A 23735-nucleotide genomic window follows, 5' to 3' on the forward strand; every position below is an offset into this window, starting at 1 on the left:
AAAATATACTTTATCATGTTAGTCTATTTTAGGTTAGTAACAAAGTTTCAACTATGTGGTATGTTAATCTCTATATCCATAGATAGTTAAAAGACTTACATATAAGAATACAATTTGAATTATTCTTTACTTTGTGATGAGAACACAGATAAAGCGTAACTGGAGATCAGAGTGCAGAGCTAGCCACTAGAGGCCAGGCAGTGGTGGCTCCACTCCTTTAATCCCTGCACTTGGGAGGAGGAAACAGGAAGTGATGTGGCTGGATGGAGAGAGGAAGTGATAAGGCAGGTAGAGATGGGAGCTCAGCCCTTTCAGGCTGGGGATTAGGTAGAGGTAAGAAGTCTCTCTAGAGACTGGCTCTTTTACTGATCTTTCAGCGTTTACCCCAATTTCTGGCTCTGGTCTTTTATTATTGAGACCCATTAGAATTTGCTCTACGTTACTTTTTTGGACCTTTTTTTTTTTTATATTGATGAAAGATAATATTTAGATTACATGATCTATTTGACAATATTTCAAGGAACTCAAACGTGGTTAGGACTCACTATGCTGTCAACAAAGTACTAGAAGTACTAGCCTGTGCCATCTCATTTGCAAAACAGTCTACAAAGTCTGTGACAGATGTGTAGAAATGGTGTTTGAAGGTTGGCATTAATTTTAGATAAAGTATATAAAAAGGAAAATAGTCTTCCCTTTTCTCATTCATGAGCTGAGTGTTTCATTAATCATGAAACTGTACTTTTTCCCACATAAAAGAATGAGTATCCTCTTTAACAACCCATGCCATGTTCTTAAGAAGAACAGTATCCGCATATCGATGATACTTTCAGATCACTCCATTGAGGTTTGCCCTTTGTTACTTAGTGATTAAAGGAGAAGATATGGTATCAAAATTATGATTGTTTTTTTTTATCCATGGGTCTGTATGAATATAACTCATCATATCTGTTAGTTAGTACTCTATGAGAAAGTTTTCATAATGATAACCAAAATGAAAATCAAAGCTTCCTTAATTTCCAACAAAAGTCGCATTATCAGTATGGCACCTACAATCCATAACAGTGCCTCTTAAATAAGAAATAAATACAATGTTTAATAGAACAAGTAATTTAGTAATGCATTTGACACTTCCATTTAAGTATCAACTATGTAACTTTGACTGTCTGCAATTGTAGTGCTTTTTAATATTAAAAAGGAAAACACATTCCGTAATGTACGAGAATTGTAATAGATTATATGGTGATTGCACAGGTACAGAGTCCTTCACTGATGTAGAATGAGATATAGCAACACTCCCAAATATTAGCATAGATCTGACGTTTTCTGCCTCTGCTTTCCTTTGGAGAATCTATACTTATATTTTATATAGAACAAAAGCAATTGCACAAAAATGTCTAGAGATCTGTCAAGCCAAAAAATAATACCCACTATGTGAGATTTATTTACATTTGAAATCAAATTACTAAGTTTCCATAAAGCAGGTTTCTGTTGTGTGCAACCATAAAAAAAAATAGTTCATAATTCCCATGTGGGCCTCTAGTTCCTCATTCACTAATTTGTACTTGTGTATGGAGTGAGTTAACACAGAATGTGTCATTCAAAAAGGAAATTTCATCGCTGTTTTTTGAGGAACAATATGGAAAAGCAAAAGATTTGTGGGTTTGCAATGAGAAGGCCTGGCTTCCATTTACTGGTATCTTCTAATACTGAAAAGACGTTTATAAAACAGACAGAGTCTACCTACAAGAATGGTGTCTGGAAATGAAATGACCATGATTTTAATAGTTCAATATAATAATGAGTTGATATCCTGATGGTTATACTGGTAGCTTTCCTCAATCTCATACAAATGAAACTTGTTTTACTCTATGATATTAAAAATATGATCTTGGTTTTTATTTTATGGAACATTGAATTCCTAATATACTGCTCATGTTTCTTTCCAGTAAGGGCACATTGTGTCAAGTGTTATAAATAGAGTGTTATTAAAAGAAGCCAAGCCTACTTTGTCATAAAAGCCTTTGTGTGATTGTTGAGCTGTTTAGTGTTTTGAACAGGACCAGGAAGCTGTGTTCAGACTGTCACTACTACAGAGGCTATTGTTAGACAATTAAGTATGGGGTAGGCAAACTTTTTTCTTTAACTTAGAATGTAGAATCCCTGTTGATTTAAAAAAAAAAACAAAAAAACAGACAATCCTTCTACCCTGAATGGTAATCAGTAAGTAATTAGAAAAATTCTTCCTTGCAATGTACAAAAGCTTACCAAACATTGTAATTGCTGTTGAATGTCTATAAACATTTTAGGGGGAGGAGTGTTTTCATGTTTATAATTATAAAAGAAGATATCTTATTACATGCTACAGAGATTCTGAATAATTAACTGTAATCGGATCTGAGACTTTAATAATTGGTGTCAGGAGCTAATGCAGTCTACATTGAGACTGACCACTCAGCCATTGAAAGATGTATTCCACAAAGTGGACTTTCTAGCTTTGCAACTTAAATTAAGCACATGTTTATCATGTAGAATTTATTGGGTTTATACCACGACTAAAAACATGTGTTCAATCTCAAGAACCACAAAAATTACAGAGATTGTAGTATAAGGTGATATCCATTTTTAAATGCACTTTTATAATTATTTCGTCATGGTATTTCTATTACAAATAGTTTTGATATATATGGATATTTTTTAATACTTTATCATGATGAAATAACTAATACAAAAGTTTTGTTGTGGTAAGAAATACTCACACACTATCACTAATCTGAACTGAGTATATTAAATTTGTTATTTCCTTAGGTCCTTTTTAAAGGCCTAAAAATTTAGAGTGTCAAAGCTATGCATGTGCATTTAGGGGGTTTCCAGGTACTGTTTGCACTACTCTCACAAGAAAAGTTCTTTAACTGTAGCTAGTCATACTGGTAAAACAAAATTAATTTCATCCATTTCATTAGAAGCATTTACATCATCTCATGTGAATTGTAACAGGTGGTGAAACAGAGTTTCAATAACAGGATGAAACCTCCAGTTCTTCTGCTACAACTTTACTTCTACTTTAGGTTCAGGTATATTCAACAGAGCTTATCTCTGGTGACTGAATCAACCTTACATTTCCAAAAACTTTTAATATTCAGTTCCACAGAAGGTGGTCTTGGACCAAATAGAACTCCCTTCCAATGTTGGAGTCTAATTTGTTGCAGAAAGATGGTCATATCTACTCAGACTCATAACTTGAGTCTGCTTATACAATAAAGTATCACAGACAAGCTTTCCTTACAATTGTATCTACATTTCAGTCTACAAAGCTCATTCAACTAATTCTTCATTTTTATTTTCTTATTCATTGAGTGATGAATAGAAAATAACGTTGATATGTTCATATCTGAATACTCTTACTTTAAAAGACTTTTTCTCGATATTGCAAAATTCTTTTTTATTTATCAACCATATTTACAGAGGATGGTTTCTTACTCTTTATCCTGATAAAGATATTCTAAATACAGTATTTGATGTTAATTACCATATTCTATAATAATAATAATAATAATAATAATAACTAGAGAGAGGAGACATCAGTTATTTATTGAAATCAGATTAATTGGTTGATTTTAATGATAATTGAGTATATTCTACTGATGATAGATTACTTAAACTAAAACAAATGAAAATAGAATTTTCAAACTGACTTTTCAATTCCATTTAAACAGAAACTGGGTTTTCATTTTGTTCTTATGTGGGTGTATAATATACCCAACTTTTATTTAAGTACCAAACATTTTTGTTATGAATTATTATCACCAGACTATTTCTTCAGATGATCACTATATGACTGTCAATGTTAAAACTAAATGTTTGATTCTTCCTAGCTTTGATGACATATAAGTCCTACCAATATCAGAAATTTTCTTTATCTTAGTAATGTCTTGGCTTGCAGGAAACAATTTGAATAATTTATATCAAACATAATAATTACCTAATAATGTGCTTAATTCACCTAGAAGCATATGTGCATGCCTATAACTGTCATTTTAGTGTGGAGTTATATATCAGCAGCACCTCCTTCCATATTTCTTAATTGATTCATAAATTTACTGTGTTTAATTATGTTGGAGGTTATGGTTTATGACCTCTTTTCTATAATAGGTCTCTCTCAGCATCAATTTACATCTTAAGTTCTGTCTTCACATATAACTTGGTGCCTTTTGCAAAAGACAATTGAGCTCACCTTTTTAGTTATTTAGATGAGTATATTAATGTCAGTCATGGAGAAAACATTTCATTGTTTAGGGTAATTAGCAAAATATACTTATGAGGTATTACTAATGTTAAAGAGGATAATATTAAACATTAGTATGACATGGAAAGCAAACTGTAGTTTGTAGCTTTTAGTTTTAACATGTAATGAACTTAGAAATGATCACTTCTGTGAATATATTAAACAAAAAAAATACATTCTTGGATTTGTCAGAGTATCAAAGTCACAGGACAAGACACACCTAAAAACCAGGGAGAGGTGATAGAAAGTGGAACCCAGAATATCAATTCTTGGTAATTCTTTTTTTAAATTTTTTATTCATTTTACATACCAACCTCAGTTCCCCCTCCCATCCCTCTTCCCACCAGCCCCTGACTCTCTCCCAGTCACTGCCCATCCACTTCTTCAAAAGGGTAAGGCCTCCCATGGGGAGTCAACAAAGCCTGGTACATTCTTGGTAATTCTTAATTTAAACAAGACCACAAAGAGTGCTGCATTGACAGAAATAATGAAAAGGAAACCTCACCAACTTGCTGGGGTTGAAATAGGAGCCAGTGTGACTGCAAAGCACCTGCAAGCCACAGCTTAAGCACTCCTGCACATGAGCTTTAGCTTAAGGGACTCAATATACTCAGTGGTAAGAACCGGGGAAGATGTCTTGTGTACTGATAAGAAAGAAAAGCGTACCCACTATGAACGTTGTAGTGCTGCTCATAGAGAAGACCTCTGACTCACTGGGGACACAGTCAAACCTTGACTTCCCTGCAAATGTGCAATTGCTTCTGCTATTTCATTCCATGTGTATTTCCAATCTCAAAACCAAAATCAAACAAGGAATGACTAAGAAGTATTTTCAGAGATCACTGCAAGACAAAGATTTATTTATAAAATCACATCATTTCCTCTGCTGTACCATTTACACATGGAAAGGACTCTAGAGTAATAATAAGTATGGTTGAACCACCAGGGTAACAGAATTATTCTGTAAATGGTACTTATAGTAGTCCAGATTCAATAAGGAAACTACCCCCCTACCCTGCCGAGACTTACAGAATAGCAAACCTTGAGCTCATTCTAATTCCTAAACAGATTAGCGTAAACAAACATTGCTTATCCACTTCATTCACAGAGAATGATTGTAAGAAATCCTACATATTGTACCAAACCTTATAAGGGAAGGCCTTATAACACATATGTGAGATGTGTTTTTTTTTTTTTTTCTCTGTTTTTATTTTATTTTATAGAGACAGAATCTCACTATGAAGTCCGGGCTGGCCTGGAACCTACTATGTACACCAGACTGGCCTTGAACTTATAGTTGTCTGCCTGCTCCCTACTCCTGAATGCTGGGAATGAAGATGTAAGTATCATGTCAAACCATATACAAATATCGTACACCAAGAGCAAGATACAGTGGCATGTGGGTGCAACACTTCACTAAGGATGTTAAGCAACAAGATTCACTAGTTCCATGCCAGCCTCATCTACCTAGCAGAAACTAGTCTCAGAAATATAAAATGCAAAGTAATAATAAAAAAGGGTATGGTAAATGAAAAGTCCAGTTATACCACCATATGGCTTTTCTTCTTGTTTAAAATAATTATTTAAACTGATACACAAAAGAACAAACATTGCACAAGTTTATGTAGTAATGTGTCATTTACACATACATGTATAACCAGTCGTGGCTCAATGAAGTCCAACATCTATTGCACTAAACATCTATCATTTCTTTTTTCTTTTTTTTTTTTTTTTTGGTTTTTTCAAAACAGGGTTTCTCTGTGTAGCTTTGAGCCTTTCCTGGAACTTGCTTTGGAGACCAGGCTGGCCTCGAACTCACAGAGATCCGCCTGCCTCTGCCTCCCAAGTGCTGGGATTAAAGGCGTGCGCCACCACCGACCGGCAACATCTATCATTTCTTTATGTTGGAAACATTCAAAATCATTTCTTCCAACTTTTTGTAACACATAGCACATTATTATTTTATATAGAACTCATTTACAAAACTTTGGAAATGACAAAAATAAATTAAGCCATAGAAAATTAAAAAATTATTAAAATTCAAAAGTATTCAAAGTTCAGGTGATAAAGATTTTTTTTCCCAGATAGAAATACTTCTAGAATGTAGTAAGGAACCCATTGTCTATGGTGAGACACTTTGAGCAGCCTTGGTGCAGGAAGGAGGGGCTTCGGCCTGCCTTAACTGAATGTACCAGGCTCTGCTGACTTCCCATGGAAGACCTTGTCTTGGAGGAGGTAGGTGTGTGTGGGGGGCTGGAAGGCTGGGGGACAGGAGGAGGGAGGAGAGCGGGATCGCTGGGGGACAGGAGGAGGGAGGAGAGCGGGATCTGTGGTTGGTATGTAAAATGAATAGAAAATTTCTTAGTAATAAAAATAAAATCTCAAAGAACATAGCTCCAGGAAGGATAAGAGTAGCAGATAGGGCCAGAAGGACAAAAGCTTCAGGGGAGTAGAGATTCTATGGTAGAAGTCTCTCTACTTGTGTCATGTTTCTTTGTGATCAGGCTAGTAGCCCAAAGGAAACTTTCTTGGCTAATTGCCATGAACCATGTTTAATTTAATAAAGTCACAGCTGCATTGCTTTCTAACAGGGAACTCTCCTGAGTCTGCATTGCTGGAGGGTATTAATATCCCCAAACCACTGCATTCTCTTGCCTGAACATGAACTTGAAGTAGCTAAAGAATGAATAATATCATGAATTTAGGTACTAGATGCTGTGAATTTGACTTTCAATGAATATTTGAAAGCCCTCTGAGATACATTATTTCTTTGTCTCATGATAAACACAGTTTAGATTTTGAAACAGAATAACACACTAGTATTATGCAGCATAATGTTCAGTGAACTACAAATATTCCATCAGGATATACAATTAAATCTTCATTTCTCACTCTCTAGGTGATCCTGCTGACTCAGCCTCCCAAGTGCTAGGACTTTAGGCATACTCCTATTAGATAATTCTTAACGAAGTGAACAAATTTAAGAATATGAAGAGATCCAAATCAATATTCATAAAAAAAGTTTTTACTCATTCATACTTGCTCAATTCATGTCATTGAAAATTTATTATGAGTAGTAAGAATTAATGAAATTTAAACATATATTACACACAATGAATTTGAATGTTGAAGACTATATTATGATGAAAATATAGTAGAAGTTATGATGCATAGCCAACAAAATGGTTTTCAAAAGATTGGAAGGCTTAAGGTGTTCCTTTTATGAAATTTAAAGTTTTTATTCAGTGTGATTACATTCTTTTGTTCCTTTCTTAGGTAAATTTGTCAGAGAAATTTAAATAGCAGATAGTTTTGAAAATGTAGACTTAAAGAAAATGAGAGAGGTTTTTGTATTAATTTTAAGCATCATATTATCATCAGATCTGTTCAAAAGCATAAATCTTTTCAATTGTGTGAGATTTGGATCCAGTTGTCTCCACTGCCTTGATTTCAGTGGAGAGCAAAGAAGAATGATTAGTGCATCATGGGACTAAGAGGGGAGTGGAGAGAGAAAGCTAGAACAGGAGGACTAGGTGAAATTGATTGCAGTTTTCTAAATGAAGAGTGACTGCAGCAAGACTCATGCATGTACTAAGTGGATAGTGGATAGAGAAGAGTATGATTACTTGTATAGCATGCTGAACTTTAGAATGGTCAGGGATGACTATATAATCATTTCCTATTAATCATGAATACAGAGATTGAACAAAGAGGCAATAGCAAAGGCTTATTATATTAATTTCCATGACTTTATAATCTGTAGTATATACTGATGATTAAAAGTTATGTATAACAGGAGCAAAATTGTAGCACTGTTACCTTTCAGAAAATATATAAATTATTTCTAACAGTTGAGTGGTCAAATAGATTTCAATGAAGAATTATATAACTAATATTTTGGTTATATAGACTTTGTACATATAGGACAGTATTACATACTAAGGGTAGTATAATTCAGGGACGTAATGACATCAAAAGGTGTCATTTGGGGACATATGTCTGCATTTTAGGATTTTTAGCTTCAATTTGAGAATCCATTTCTTTGGTTCTCAGAAGAGAGGAGATATGATGAGTAATTTCAAGTGTTCACTGAACTGTGTCTAGATTACCGAAATATTTGACTAATTAAAACAGTTATACTCTCAGTATGGATAGATATTGTCCAATCACTGAGTCTTTGAAGAGAGCATAGACATAGAAAAGTATAGGCAAGCCACCCTCTTTAAAAGAATTGCCATGGTCACAGTGTCTCTTCACAATAATAAAAACCCTAAGACAAGCACATTTTGCTTTGTTCTTATTCCTGAGTGTAAATGCAATATGAACAGTCATCTTCGACTCCATTTGCAATTCCTTACCTACCATGGTGATGGAGGAATGTCTTTCTGTATGCTGTGAAAATTTGTTGCTCTGATTGGTTAATAAATAAAGCTTTTTGGCCTATGTCAAGGCAGCTTAGAGGCAGGTGGAAAATGCAAATAGATAGAGAGGAAAGAGAAGACAGAACAGAGGAGATGCTGCCAGCCATTGCCATGAGAAGCAAGATGTAAAAGTACTGGTAAGCCACAAGCCACATGGTAAAATATAGATTTATAAAAATGGGTTAATTTAAGATGTAAAAACTAGATAACAAGAAGCCTGTAATGGCCATACTTTAAAGATAATATTAGCCTGTGTGTGTTTATTTGGGTCTGAGTGGCTGCAGGACTGATGGATGAGAGAGATTTGTCCTGACCGTGGGCCAGGGGGGACACAGCAAAACTTTGAGCAAAACTCAGCTACAAATGGCACCCAATGTGGGGCAAGAGTTTCCACCTAAACCTGAGAAAGCTAAAGAAGAGATTATAAATGTAGATAAGAGCACCTTCCTAATTCATGTCTCTCATGGCAGGCCTAGGTACAATGATATGTCCCCTGGCTATGGTGGGTTCATGGCATGTGGACTGGAGCTACAGCATGGTGGATTCCTGCCAAATTACACAGAGGTTTCTGCAAGATGCACAACATGGTGTGTGGTGGATATAGCTTTTGCTACTTAAAAAAAATTCTGGGACATATGATGCTGGATGGAGGCATAGACCCACTGCTTCCCAGAATCAGCAGTGAGCATGGTACCCAGAGCTGGCAGTAAACACAGTTCTGCCATTTTGGGAAGCTGAGGTAGGCAGAGCCAACAGCCAAAGCTGCCATTTCAGTCCTAGTCATTTTACAGTTTAAAACAATAGATTCACAATAAGTCAGATTCTGATTAAATAAACCTCTGAATGGTTTATGGTATATATAAAAATGTACATAGGTTTGGAAAAGGGGGGGAAAGAAATATAGACAGTTATATAAATAAATAGTTTTAAAAAATAAAATCTTTAAAGAGACAGTAAAGGTAACATAAAAAATAAGCCATGTAAAGATAGATATTACACAGAGAATCTGGATTGTGTTGTCTTTGGGACTTTTAACTGCAGAAGGACATTTGATTATAAAAGCTGCTGAGTTAAATCAATACGTATATTTTAAAGATATCTTGATTTCAAAATCTATTTCTAAGGATACATTGCTTGGAAAAGATGTTCTGCTTTTGTTTTCACAGAAGATGAGAACCTGTGGATTGCTTCCAGGCTAACATTGTTGGAGCAGCCAAGACCCCCTGAAAGGTCTCCAATGACACCATGGCCCAGATCATCCAAAATTCAAAATCAATTTCAAGGCAACTGGCTCAGAGAATACAGCCTCACAGACTACTCCAGTCAGGACTTGACCATAATCCTAAAATTTTCTTTCTGTCCCCATAAGATTACCAGCACCATCCATCAGCAGGAAGTAGCCTAGAAAACTATGCCCACAATTCCAAAAAATGGATTATGGATGTTTGCCTTTGCTCAGGTTGTTGGTTCCAAATTGTTATAGGTCATAGACAATATCTTTCTAAAAGAAGAAAGGGGGATATGGTATGGAAATATAGGATATACATATGACAGGATAAAAGGGTGGATTGTTGAACCTACTTTTAAAGAGCAACTTGTTTAAATTATTTTACATTGGTATAGATTTTAATTTATTGATCAAATTTAAAGTTAATTTTGTTATACTGTATATATATTTTTACTCTTATTTAAGGTATTATGTTTATGTAACTCATTTAAATTGTAATAGATAATTAAGAAACACAAATTAATACTTAGTCTTCTATAATAGTCAAACTTATAGTCATGTTAAGTTTTCTAAGTATACATCAATATATTTCAATTAAGTAGGTAATCTTCAAACACTAGACCTACACAATATGGCCTTTAAAATGTTTTAAAAACTTAGACTTTCTATACAATGAGCCATGTCTGTTCCTGGCAGCACTAATTTACTTCAAAGAGAAAGGTGGGCATTGAAGACACTCCATATGGAGTTTATCTTCTTTTTGGCAAAAATAGCCATTTGGGCAAGAAACTGTTCTTGTCTGGACTGTTTAACAAAGTGTTGTATCGGCTGGACATGCAAGACCCATACGAAGATTACCACTGAACTTTGCAAGACAAGATGGTCCTTCAAGTTCTTGCTCCACAGAAGAAACTGACAGACATTCTACAGGACACAGAGAGGAGCGACTGAGAGACTCTAGGCTTGTAGGCTAGAGAATGGATGCCCCAACATTGCAGAACGACTTTGGGTAACTGTTCAGATAGCCAGCTGTCTCTGTCATTATAGATTTTTGGTATTTGCTTACAATACTCTTCCTGTTTACTTAGGTAATATTATGTCCTTTTGAGGTCTTTGATGTATTTGAAGACTAGATAGTAACAATTATGGTTTTCCTTGATTATGATAAGAGATAAAGTAGATATGAAACCTTAGACTCACAAATATAGGATAGATCAGATATCTTCTTTAATTTTTGCCAAATACAAATAGAATAGATATTATAACTATAATTCTTGCTTGATATATGTAATTTTACTAGGTTAAAGTTAAAATCTTCCTTTTGTTTAGAAAGAAAAGGGGAAGTAATGGGGGAATGTCTTTCTGTATGCTGTGAAAATATGTTGCTTTGATTGGTTGATAAATAAAGCTATTTGGCCTATGGCAAGGTAGCTTAGAGGCAGGTGGAAAATCCAAACAGATAGAGAGGAAGGAGAAAGACAGAACAGATGAGATGCTGCCAGCCACTGCCATGAAAAACAAGATGTAAAGGTACCAGTAAGCCACAAGCCATGTGGCAAAATATAGTTTTATAGATATGGGTTAATTTAAGATATAAGAACTAGATAGCAAAAAGCCTGTCATGGCCACACTTTAAAGATAATATTAGTCTGTGTGTGTTCATTTGGGTCTGAGCAGCTGTGGGACTGGCAGGTGAGAGAGATTCATCCTGACCTTGGGCCAGGCAGGACACAGGAAAGCTTTCAGCTACACCATGATGAACTGTATTTCTTGGAACTGTGGGCCAAAATATATCCTTCCTTACCTAAACTTCTTTGTCAGGTATTTTATAACTCAACAAGGTCAATACTACTATAACATGTGTCTGGAAGCAGGAATGAGAAAGGGTTTAACCTACAGCATGCTTATATCATTCTACTCTTCTTTAGATCTTGCTTTTGGCTTCAATAATTTTGGCTCCAATAATGTCTGTCTCTAATTTGATCCTGCAGATCAAATTTCCATTATTCCATTATCTTTTCCCCCCTATAAATGAAAGCAGGAACAATTACAGATTGTTTGCCACAGTAAATCAGATATATAAAACCTTGTGGTTCAAGGAGGAACCTCATATGTCAAAGTGTGAGGTCAATTGTTTTAAAGGAGACTTTTTTAGGGAATAAAACACAACTATATAAATGTATCTTTATTTACTTGAAAAGGAATACAAATTCACAATTATCAAACATGTTTCTGCTTCTGATATGTGGTCTGTTTTTATGTGGAGGAGGGATATGGTTTGGAAATTAAAAGTGGCTCCAAATGTTTTCTGAGTTTTTCACTGTTTGTCCTAGTCCCTAGCTCCCACCCCTATGGCTGTTATAAAATACTCTGATATAAGTATCATGTTGGAAAAAAGTTTTATTTAGCCTCACAATTCAAGGTACAGTTCATCATGGAAAAGAAGACCAGGAAGCAGAAACTTGAAGGAAATATCAGGAAGAGGGATAAGGGCAAGCATGCTATTATCAAGTTTTTTTTTCTCTATTTACACCATCTAAGATCCAGTCATGAATTTGTGCAGGTATTTGTAAATGGACATTATCTGTCACAACAACCTGGTCCCAAATGGCTGACTCAGAAGCTGAATGTGAACTGTAAATACTCAGCCAATAGCTCAGGCTTGTTTCTAGCTAACTCTCACACTTAACTCATATTTCTAATTATGAATTTCTACATGACTCATGGCTTGTTACCTCATTTTTTTTCATTTTTCTTTATTAAGAAATTTTCTACTCCACATGCTATCCACAGATCCCCTCTTCCCACACTCCAGCCCTCTTTCCCAAGCCACTTCACAACCCCACATCCCCCAAATCGAGGTCTCCCATGGGGATTCAGCAGAGCCCAACACACTGAGCCTAGGCAGGTCCAAGCCCCTTCCCACTGTACCAAGGCTATGCAAGGTGTCACACCCCAGACACCGGATTCCAGAAGTCTGCCCATAGACCAGAGACAGATCCTGATCTCCCTGTCTTGGTGCCCCCCAAACAGTTCGAGCCAAACAACCATCTTCTGTATCCAGAGGGACTAGTCCAGTCCCATGGGAGCTCCACAGCCACCAGTCCACAGTTCATGGGCTTCCACTAGTGTGGCCAGTCATCTCTGCACGTCCTCCTATCATTATCTCAACGTCCCTCGCCTGCAGTATCTCTCCTCTCTCTCACAGATTGGATTCCTGGAGCTCAGTCTGGTGCCTGGACATGGAGCTCTGTATCTGCCTCCATCTGTTACTGGACAAAGGCTCTATCATGACAGCTAAGTTATTTGCTATAGAGCTATAGTAATAAAATAGCTTGGTACTGGCATAAAAACTGACATGTGGACCAATGAAACTGAATTGAAGACCCTGACATTAATCTGCACACCTATGAACATATGATTTTGGACAAAGAAGCCAAAACTGTACCATGGAAAAAAGAAAGCATCTTCAACAAATGGTGCTTGCTTAACTGGATTCAACATGCAGAAGATTACAAATAGATCCATATCTGTTGCCATGCACAAAACTCAAGTCCAAGTGGATCAAAGACCTCAACATAAATCTAGTTACATTGAACTTGATAGAAGAGAAAGTAGGAAGTAGTCTGGAACAAATTGGCACAGGAGACCACTTCCTATATAAAACACCAGTAGCACAGACACTGATAGCGACAATTAATAAATGGGACCTCCTGAAACTGAGATGCTTTCGTAGAGCAAAGGACACGGACAATAAGACAAAATGACAGCCTACAGAATGGGAAAAGATCTTCACCAACCCCACATCTGGCAGAAGGCTGATCTCCAAAATACATAAAGAACTCAAAGAGCTAGACATCAAAATACTGAGCAATCCAATTAAAAAATGGGCTACAGAGCTTAACAGAGAATTCTCAACCGAAGGATCTCAAATGGCTGAAAGGTATTTAAGGAATTGCTCAACATCTTTAGTTATCAGGGAAAAGTTACCTCATTTTTTACACATCCTGCTTGCTGAAGATCTGGCTGGGCTTTCATGACTCTGCCCTCCTTTTTCTCAGTTTGGGTTTTTTGCCTAACTTCCTGCCCAGCTACCAGCCTGTCAGCTTTTTATTAACCAATGAAAGTAAAACATATTCATAGTGTAAAAAAGGATTGTTCCATAGCAGATCGTCCTACCTCAATGAATGTAATGAGGATAATTCCCCAGAGTATGCCCAGAAACCCATCTCCCAACATATAACTATAAAAAGTACAGGGAAAGCATTCACAATGCAAGATTCACTTCCATACTTTTTGTTCAGAATTTGCCTCCAGATGCAACGCCCAGACAAATATAATCCAAATTTCACATTACAACTTAAACTACTCATATCAGTATCCCACAAGTGCATGCAGGGGAGTATTTTATATTTCCTTGTAAATAAAGCCTTTATTTTTACTGCCTGTCTTTCTTTGAATAATATTTTATATAAAACATTATTAATTCTATGAGTTTAGAATTCAAATATTCATCTTTAAAACTGGTAATGAGTCATCCCTTGTATATACTCTATCAGTTCCTTTAGCATAAATATAAAGTGATAGTGCATAGTGTAAATCTCAATCAGTTGTCAATGGAGGAAATGTGAGTATGCATTAACCCAAAATGGCCAGTGTACTTTTGGACCTTCTTAATGTGAAAGAATGCTGCCTTGCCTCTGGGTGAGTACTCTGTTATTTTCAGACCATTCCTATAATTTATCTTCTTGTTTTTAACTCTGTTTTCACCTTTTATTTCTTAAATGATTCCCAATATATCCTTCTCCTTCCTGCTTTCTCATATAATAGTTTGACAAAAGTATTTCCAGTTTTTATAAATAAAATGTGTAGATAATGCACATATTTTCACACAAAACTATACACTAGTAGGTACTGTGGCATGCTGGAATGCTTTAAAATTTCCACAAGCCTAGGAGCAAATAGTAAAAATCATGACAGAATCTCAGATGTAAGTTATATGTAATGTCAGATTTCAAGTGGCACATATCTGACCCTGCGAGAGTAATGGATTTTTTTGTCAAATTATCTGAAATTGAATCATGAAAATAAGATACTTTTTGTCTTAAAATTTTTGCACTACCTAATCCCATTTGGAATTATTTTTCTCATTAAATAAAGAAAACGTAAGTATGTAATGTGTACCTTTATAAATCTAGTGAATTCAATTTCCAATATTTGAACATCAATTTGAATGTGCTTGAGTACTGCAGACATAGAGAGTTACTTTTAGTATTTAATTTTTTCAAATAGTTTTCAATATGCTTGGCTAGCTAAAGCCTTCCACCTAGATATATCCTATTAAATAATACGAACAGAAATCTTGTATGAGTCACAATTTTAAGATAGAAAATGACTTTTAAAAAGACATTAAAAATCAGACTTTTTCTAGTTTAATCAACAGTGCCACCAGGTGGTTACATTAATGCAAAAGTAATGTTGTTTACATTATTGAACTTTAAGAAGTGGTTTGGGGGCATATAAATCACAATAAAGAAGCATAATTGCAACATGAGTACTTGTAGCTAATGGTAAGCTGCCTAAATTTTCTTGACCTAACTATTGTTCCTTCATAGAAAGTCATTATTGATTCTCTAAGTTCACAAAGCTTTGCTAACCACAGAAAGTGAGTTGCGTGCATTCCCTTCCCTATTAGTGAGCACAGTTCTTACTTCAGTCACTTCTGTTATTTCAAATAGTCCATAGGTTGCAAAAGTTCAAAATGACCCATAGCTAATCCATTGAACAGGTCAGTAATGGTGTAATATAGGTCATTATACTTCCTACCATGTTCCCAAAACTGTACCTTAGAATCAGTTCCAATTGTTTAACCTAAATGGGATTCTATTTCCTCAAGATTAACAGCGACTTTCTTATGTTATCATCAATTAATGTTGTGAGCTGTGCTTATTTCAGTATTTTAATGTATTTCTTACCTTCATTGCAGGCATGTCTGATCATTGCTTCTATTTTTCTGTTTCTATGGCCTCTGGTCATTAGTGTCATTGCTGTTGAATCTGCTGTTGCACTATTAAGATGAGGACTTGAAATGATAATTTTCACATTTTATTGACTATGTAACTGACAGTATTTCTTTTCCTTACTTTTCTGAATGGGGCCTCTTTTAGGAGAACAGAGACTTTGATTTTTCTTGTTTAGGTGAACTAAATTGGCCTTCCACTAATGTTGATTTCTAGATTATTAATATGACCTAATTTTAGATACCATAGGAAACACACAAAACATGAAACTGAGGTATATTCTGCCATTTAGTATTTTCAATAATAATGTAATCTTTTCTTCAAAATGTAACACTTTATTTTTATTTCTGTTTTTTTATTTAAGAATTTTTTCACTTTACATATCAGTCACAGATCTCCCTTTTATCCATCTTCTCGCTCCCTGCCAACCACACACACACACACACACACACACCCTCCATTCTCTCTTCAGAAAGGGTAAGGACTCCCATGGGGAATCAACAAGGCCTGGTATATTCAGATGAGGCAGGACCAAGCCCCTACCCACTGCATCAAGGCTGAGGAAGGCATCCCACCACAGGTAATGAGCTCCAGAAATGCAGCTCGTGCACCAGGGATAGATCTTTCCTCATACATTCATTTGTTTACATTTGCTGTTCCACACAGAGAAACAAACCATATTTCATGAATGTAAATAAATGAATGCGTGCTTTCTATGCATTGCTTTGGGAATGGTCCTAGATAACAGTTGTAGTATCCTGATAGAGGATTGGGGGGAAAAGAAATAGTGGTTTTTTTTTGGGGGGGGGGTTTGAGGTTTTTTTTTTTTTTTTTTTGGTTTTGGGTTTTTGGGTTTTTGAGACAGGGTTTCTCTGTGTAGCTTTGCTCCTTTCCTGGAACTCATTCTGTAGATAAGGCTGGCCTCAAACTCACAGAGACCCACCTGGCTCTGCCTCCCAAGTGCTGGGATTAAAGGCATGCGCCACCACCGCCTGGCTAGAAATCGTGGTTGTTTTAAGCCACTGAATTTTAAGGAAAATTCCTACTAAGAAGCATAATAGAGGAGAAATGAACATGAACTGGGTGAAATGGGCAGGAAGGCTTTCATTGGAGAGAAGAAAGGAGGTCAAAAAAGCAGGAGAGGGAGGGATTAAAAAATACCAAGGATGTTTGAAAAGCTTTCAAGGTATAAAATTATTTTATATTGTTAAAATCGCACTATATATATATATATATATATATATATATATATATATATATAATAAGCACATAATGTCATATTTTTAGGTTTTCATGTGAAACTAAACACTAATAGTTGTTGTGGCACAATGAAATGCTCTAAAATATTGACCAATACAGGAGTAAATAGCATAAACCATTTAAGAATCTCAGATATAAATTATATACATATTGTCACTGTGAATAAGCAGGCCACTCTGGCCAGGAAAGTAGGTAGACTAGCTTCAGATCTTCACTTCTCCTTACTTCCTCCAAAGCCAGATACATGAACACCAGCATAAAAACACAATAAATAACAGAAAAGACAACATGTCTCCACTAGAGCCCAGCAATCCTGCCACAGTAGACTCTGAAAACTGCAACATCAAGGAAGCACAAAGACCTTAAAACATCCTTTATGAATATGATCAAGTTCCTTAAACGGAAATGAATCAATCCCCTAAATAAATCTAGGAACACACAAACAAACAGTGGAAGGAAAGGAATAAAAGAGCTCAAGACCTGAAAGTGAATAGATAACAAAGAAAGGGAAATCTGGAAATGAAAATTTTCAGAGTCAAGCCTCACTGACAGAATACCAGAGATAGAAGAGAGAATCTCAGGTATTAAGGACATGGTCGAAGAAATGGATACCTTAGTGAAAAAGAAATGTTAAATGTAAAACTTCCTGGCACCAAACATCCAGAAAATCTGTGACACTATGAGGAGGAGGCAGAAAGATTGTAAGAGCAGAGGACCGGGAAGTCTATTGGGAGTTCACGTCTCCAGGAAATGATAGGAAGCTACACCCATGATACTTCAATGATATGCCATCTTAAACATGCCCTGAACAATAGCAACACCCCTGGAGGTGGGGGAAATCATAACCTGTAAGAATGGAAGAATTAGTCTTTTCCAGGGCTGAGGCCTATAACCAGTTACTCAATACCAAATGAAAAACTTTTAAATCAAATACACAGAAGCAACCTTAAACTAAGTCAATAGGTTATATTTATATACTTATGTGTATATGTATGTAAACATATATATGCAACAATAATCAAAAAAGAGAAGTCATGGATTTAAGAAGGAGTGGAAGGTGTAGAAGAGCACATTAGATAGGTTGGAGGGATGAAAGGGAAAGAAGATTTTTTATATTTTATATATTATATTTTAATTAAGATATAATGAATTAAAAAGTATATAATCACATACTCAGATGTTCTTGAGGGAAAGAGATTAGGCATCATGTCTACAGATTAGCAAAATGAACTGGCCAGGTTCTTGATTTCTTCCATCAGCAGGAGCCTGGGGGATCTTGCTACCACAAACAAATTTGTAAGGGACAAAATGATCATTAGACAATTATCCACTGTGAAAAATAACATAAAAAGTCTCTGTAAAGAAATAATCCACAGTTTGTCTCATTAACCATCACACACAAAATGGAAGATTCTAAAGAGAGATAGAGTAATATGGACAGTCTCCTGAAGTCCCTGAGAGAGAGTAGTCAGTATTATTTCTAAGATATAGCTCGAGGAGGTATGTATTTTACCTGCCATTTTCTCTGTCTTCCTTGTTGACGCTTTATTTTCCCTCTTTTTATGTTTATTAACATGGTCCCCTAAAATTTTAGCCAAGCTTTGTCTCAAACACACTTCCATAGACGCATTCTGTAAAATAAAATTATTTCTTTATTAATTTTCTAAATGTACACGAGAAAAATCCAACAAGAGCTAAATTTAATTCTGTGTACTTTTTACAAGGTGATACTATAAGAGAGTTATAAGGAGTATGAAAAATTGGTTGTTATCCACATATTTGAAAACACTGTTTTCAGAATACAGAATCGTATGGGATTCCCCAAGTGAGGACAACAGGAGATTTTTGTTTGTTTATTTGTTTTATGTGTGTTTTTTAATAGTTAATTTGAAACTTAAGTAATGCAATGTGAAGAGTAAGAGCAGGTACTAAAATGTATCATGTCTGATGAATAATTACATATGGATAATAGACCAAGATATATATGGAGATTTTGAGAATGTCATGTTCAACATCCTATGCCAGGGAGAATTTAATTTAAGATTGTCAATGAGAAAGAACTGGGATCCTTTCTTGTGTGTATATCCTTTCAAACTTAAAAAAAAATTATGAGATTGCCCAGCATAGCTTTTCTTTATTTCTGCAAAACGTAGTGAGCTCATATATCTAGTATTAGAGAGGCTAGAAATTTGGGGAATTTATATATAGAAAAATTTCAACAGTATAAGCAACCAAACATCATTTCAGCCAAAGTAAACTTAATTTCTCCTTGGCAGAAATTTATTGACATAGAATCCTGAGCATATCTTGGTGGTGTGCAGATTAGAGTGAAAACCGGAAGGAAGGATGGCTTGATAATAACATATTATGACATAAATAGCACAGAGCATATGAAATATCTATGACCAAGATCTCAGAGTAACTGGGAGGTTTGCCCAGTAATACATTAAAAATAATAGGAACAAATTGTAAGGAAATTTGGGGAAAAAAGAGAAACCTAATGAAATAAGAATTTTGAATGTAGGAATGACTCATTCAAGAGATTATGATTCTAAACTAAATTTTGGTTCCAATAAAGCAAGGCAGGATCATACATATACTTTTGAAGTAATACCAATACTCACCTTTAGGACAGACTTTCACATTTCTTTTTTTTTTTTTTGTTGTTTCTTCCTGTTTTGCTTTTGTTTTTGTTTTGTTTATTGTTTGTTTGTTTGATTTATAGAGATAGGATCTTACTATTTATCTCTGGAAGTCCTAGAAGTCTACACTATGTAGACCAGCCTGGCCTAGAATTCAGAGATTGACCTGCCTCCCAATTGCTGATACTAAAGGCTGTGCATCATTCATAAACTCCTAACAGATTAGTCTAGAAAAACAGATCAGTCTTACCAAAAAACAATATTAAATATTATCTAAAAATACAAATGAATTTATTTATTTCATTTGAATGAATATTTTAACTGACTTTGAAAATATAACTTCCTGCTTATTTTTATGAAATATTTCTATTAACACTGATTATTGAAATTACCAAAAAATTTATCTTAGTTTTCAAGAACATTAACTATTGATTTCAATGAGAACTAGCTTCATTTTAGAAACTTTGATAACCAAATAAGGCTAGATTTGTAGCTCATAAGTATTCTATTATTTCAAAAAGTTTAAAACAATATAAATTTTCATATATTGTGCATCATTGGAAAAAATAACCCTGATGACTTCATAAAGATGTTCCAAAACATTAATGTAAAAAATTAACAATAAACATTTAACACAGACTGGAGGGAGACAAGATGGTTCCTGCCTAATTAGAAGAGACCTGACCCTATATGATAATATGTTTCATTCGGATTTTTAAATAAACACATTCTAACTTAAACTGATATAATGGAGCTCATAGCAGGAGCTATTATGAGTAAGGAAGAGTCAATGAAGGGTCAAAACTCTGAAAAATGAGAGAGTAAAAAATTAATACTATCGCAAGTACACAACGGGCCCTTTGCTGGTCCTTCTAGGGATGTAGAACTTACTTTTTACTATATGATTCAGTTTTTTATGAATGATAAAACATTACAAACCAAAATATGAGCAATAGAATGAGGGACAAAATATAGAAAGCTAACATCTAAGATAGTTTTAAATGAAGACAGATAATTCTTTAGGAAAATGTTACAAACAACAGAACACTGGAGAAATGTGATGAAGTTTCTTACAGTCCTTAAACATAAGAAAATAATATTTAGGAAAACACTTATAAAATGTATGTATGCATGTTAAAAAATATTATCCTAAATAAAGTAGATACATCAATAGATAGCATTTCCAAACATGTAAGAACTGCACCATATACCACCTTCTCACTGTGTTCCTCAAATATTAATTGCCAAGTTTCCGTCTCTAAACTAATAGTGCCTCTTTCTTTGCATTCTGAAAAATGTTGTTGCTATTTGTTCCTGAAAATCTGATGTAAAAATGTGGATAGTAACCTGTTTATATTACTGTTTTTTCAATATTATGAGTGTTTTTATTGTACACTTCATGACCATTTTCATAAGGTTATTTAAGTGATTTAAAATTTTATTGAGGTTTGTCTTCCATAGATGGCAAGAACAGTTCTTTTCTCTAATATTAAACTTCTAATAGACATCCTGAATAATAGTATGCAATACACTCCATTTTGCAAATTGTATTATGAAGTGTGATTTTAATGCATATATTCTATAGCACTACAGATTGCACAGAAATAAAATCCGTTGCATCCAAACAAAAATGAGAACAAAAGCAACAAAGGTGAAAGTATTACAATATATTTTAGTGTAAAAAGTGTACAGACAACAAATGACCTTATAGATTCAACACCCAACATAACCTAAACCTAAATTAAATGATAGTTCCAAAGGAAAAGTGACCATTGAGGGCAGTACAAAATTTCAGCTGTGTAATTGACTAGAAATCTCTCGGTTTCTTCTATATTTTGTTCAAAGAAAACAAATTTTATCCATATTATCATTAAAACCAAGAGAATAAGGCAATGGCTCATGGAAATTTTGCATTTGGTAATAATGTGAGTGGAGTGATAGAGGCAGAAATACTGCACACTATTGAATAGAAAACCAGTTTACTAAAATATATACCTAGACATATGAGGCACAGTTACACTTTTAATAGGAATTGTTTTTCTTAGCAGGAAAGAACTGTATCTCCAAATGAAGCTGGTAAGAAATCATGACAGCCTCTTCCTCATTCTTGGTATAAGCATTAACATTTTACTTTTAGGAAAGAATAGTTGCGAGTTTGCAAGGTATATTTTAAAACCAGTAAGGAAGACAGTACAGTAAAATTTCATATATGTTAAAATGGATACAGTATTTCTGTATTATCAGTGAGACCCAGTGGTGGTTTGCCCAAGTAATCACAATGGTTGTTACTGCCTTTTTAAGAAGGCATTTGGTAAGCAAGCATAGTAATTGCTGGTCTCATGTTTTGCTGTGCAATAATATTAAAGCAGTGATTAAAAATTAATTGTTGAATTTTTAAAAGATAGTACAGATCAGAGACTGGAGATGATTCTTTTGGTAAAGGGTTGTCTGTGTTGGCATAAGGAACTGAATTCTGATCTCCAGAATGCATATCAAACGTTGAGCATAGTGGATCATCATTTTCATCCTAGCTTTGGGGAATGGAGACAGGAGGATACCTGGAAATGGCTAGGTGATTCATTCCTCTGGCCTCTATAACTGCAAGCACATACATGTGTATTCACCTGTACAGATATTTGGACATGTATAGGATACATAAATACTCATAACACACACACACACACACACACACACACACACACACACACACACACACGGCTGGAAAGGAGTTTTGCGAGAAGGCTCAGATGTTAAAAGTGCATGCTGTTCTCATAGATGATCTGTATTCCATTCCTAGAGTCCAGGTGTAGTTGGAGAAGACCCTGCACCCTCTTCTCGCCTTCACAGGTTCCTGCACATAAACTCACATAGGCCTCCACACATAAAGACACTAAGAAAAATTTTACAAAGTAAAGTACAAAGCTTTTATTATCCATAAGAAATATCTTATAAATCAATCATCTTTGAATCACCAATCTATCAATCATCATTTCTCTATCATCTCCTTACCAGCTCTCTGTTACTAATCTAGTCATCCATCTGTTGATGTTTGAATATGAAATATCCTTTAGAGGCTTAAATTAAATACTCAGACCACAGCTGATAGTATTATTTGAGGCTGTGACATCTACAGGAGACTGAGCTGATATGTGCCTTTAGCTCACGTTACTTTTACTGTACAGGCTTGCCACTGATGCTTGCCTCTTTCTCTGGCTCTCGTTGTGCAGCAGTGTGGGTCTCTACTACACAGTATTGTTTTTGTGTACTCTCCATGCCTTACCTCTCCACGAGGGACCAAAAATTTTCTGAAACAACCTCCAAAATAAAAATCTTTCCTTTTTTTTTTTTGAGATGTTTCTGTCACAATAATATATAGATTTCTAAGACATCATCTACGTATCCATCTATAATATGTCCATTAATCCTTCTTTAAAACTATTTTTGACATACCATAAAGCAGTATTATCCAGAATTACTACAGATTAATTAATTCTCGTTGTATTATTTTCTCTCTATTTTACATATATATATATATATATATATATATATATATATATATATATGATTTCTAGCCACACCCCCATGTGCTGTCAAGACTCTTAGTCATTTCCAGGGGCCTTACGTCCTACATAATCCATAATCTGTGATCTGTGTGTTGTGTGGTCCTGTAATTTGCAAGCAGCATGATTATGTAATAGATGCTCATGCATAGCTTTGTAAGCCCATATGCGCATGCATAGGGGAAGTCCATGAAAGGCAAGTCTCATGTACCCTCCCCCCTCTTCCTGCACAAGTCTTTCAGTAGGCCTAAGCACATCTTTTACATCTGTCCCTTCTTCTAATACACTCTTATAGTGGGTTTTGTTGTGCCTCATGACTTTT

The sequence above is a fragment of the Peromyscus eremicus genome, chromosome 12, assembly GCF_949786415.1.
Source record: "Peromyscus eremicus chromosome 12, PerEre_H2_v1, whole genome shotgun sequence".
Classification (NCBI taxonomy): Eukaryota; Metazoa; Chordata; class Mammalia; order Rodentia; family Cricetidae; genus Peromyscus; species Peromyscus eremicus.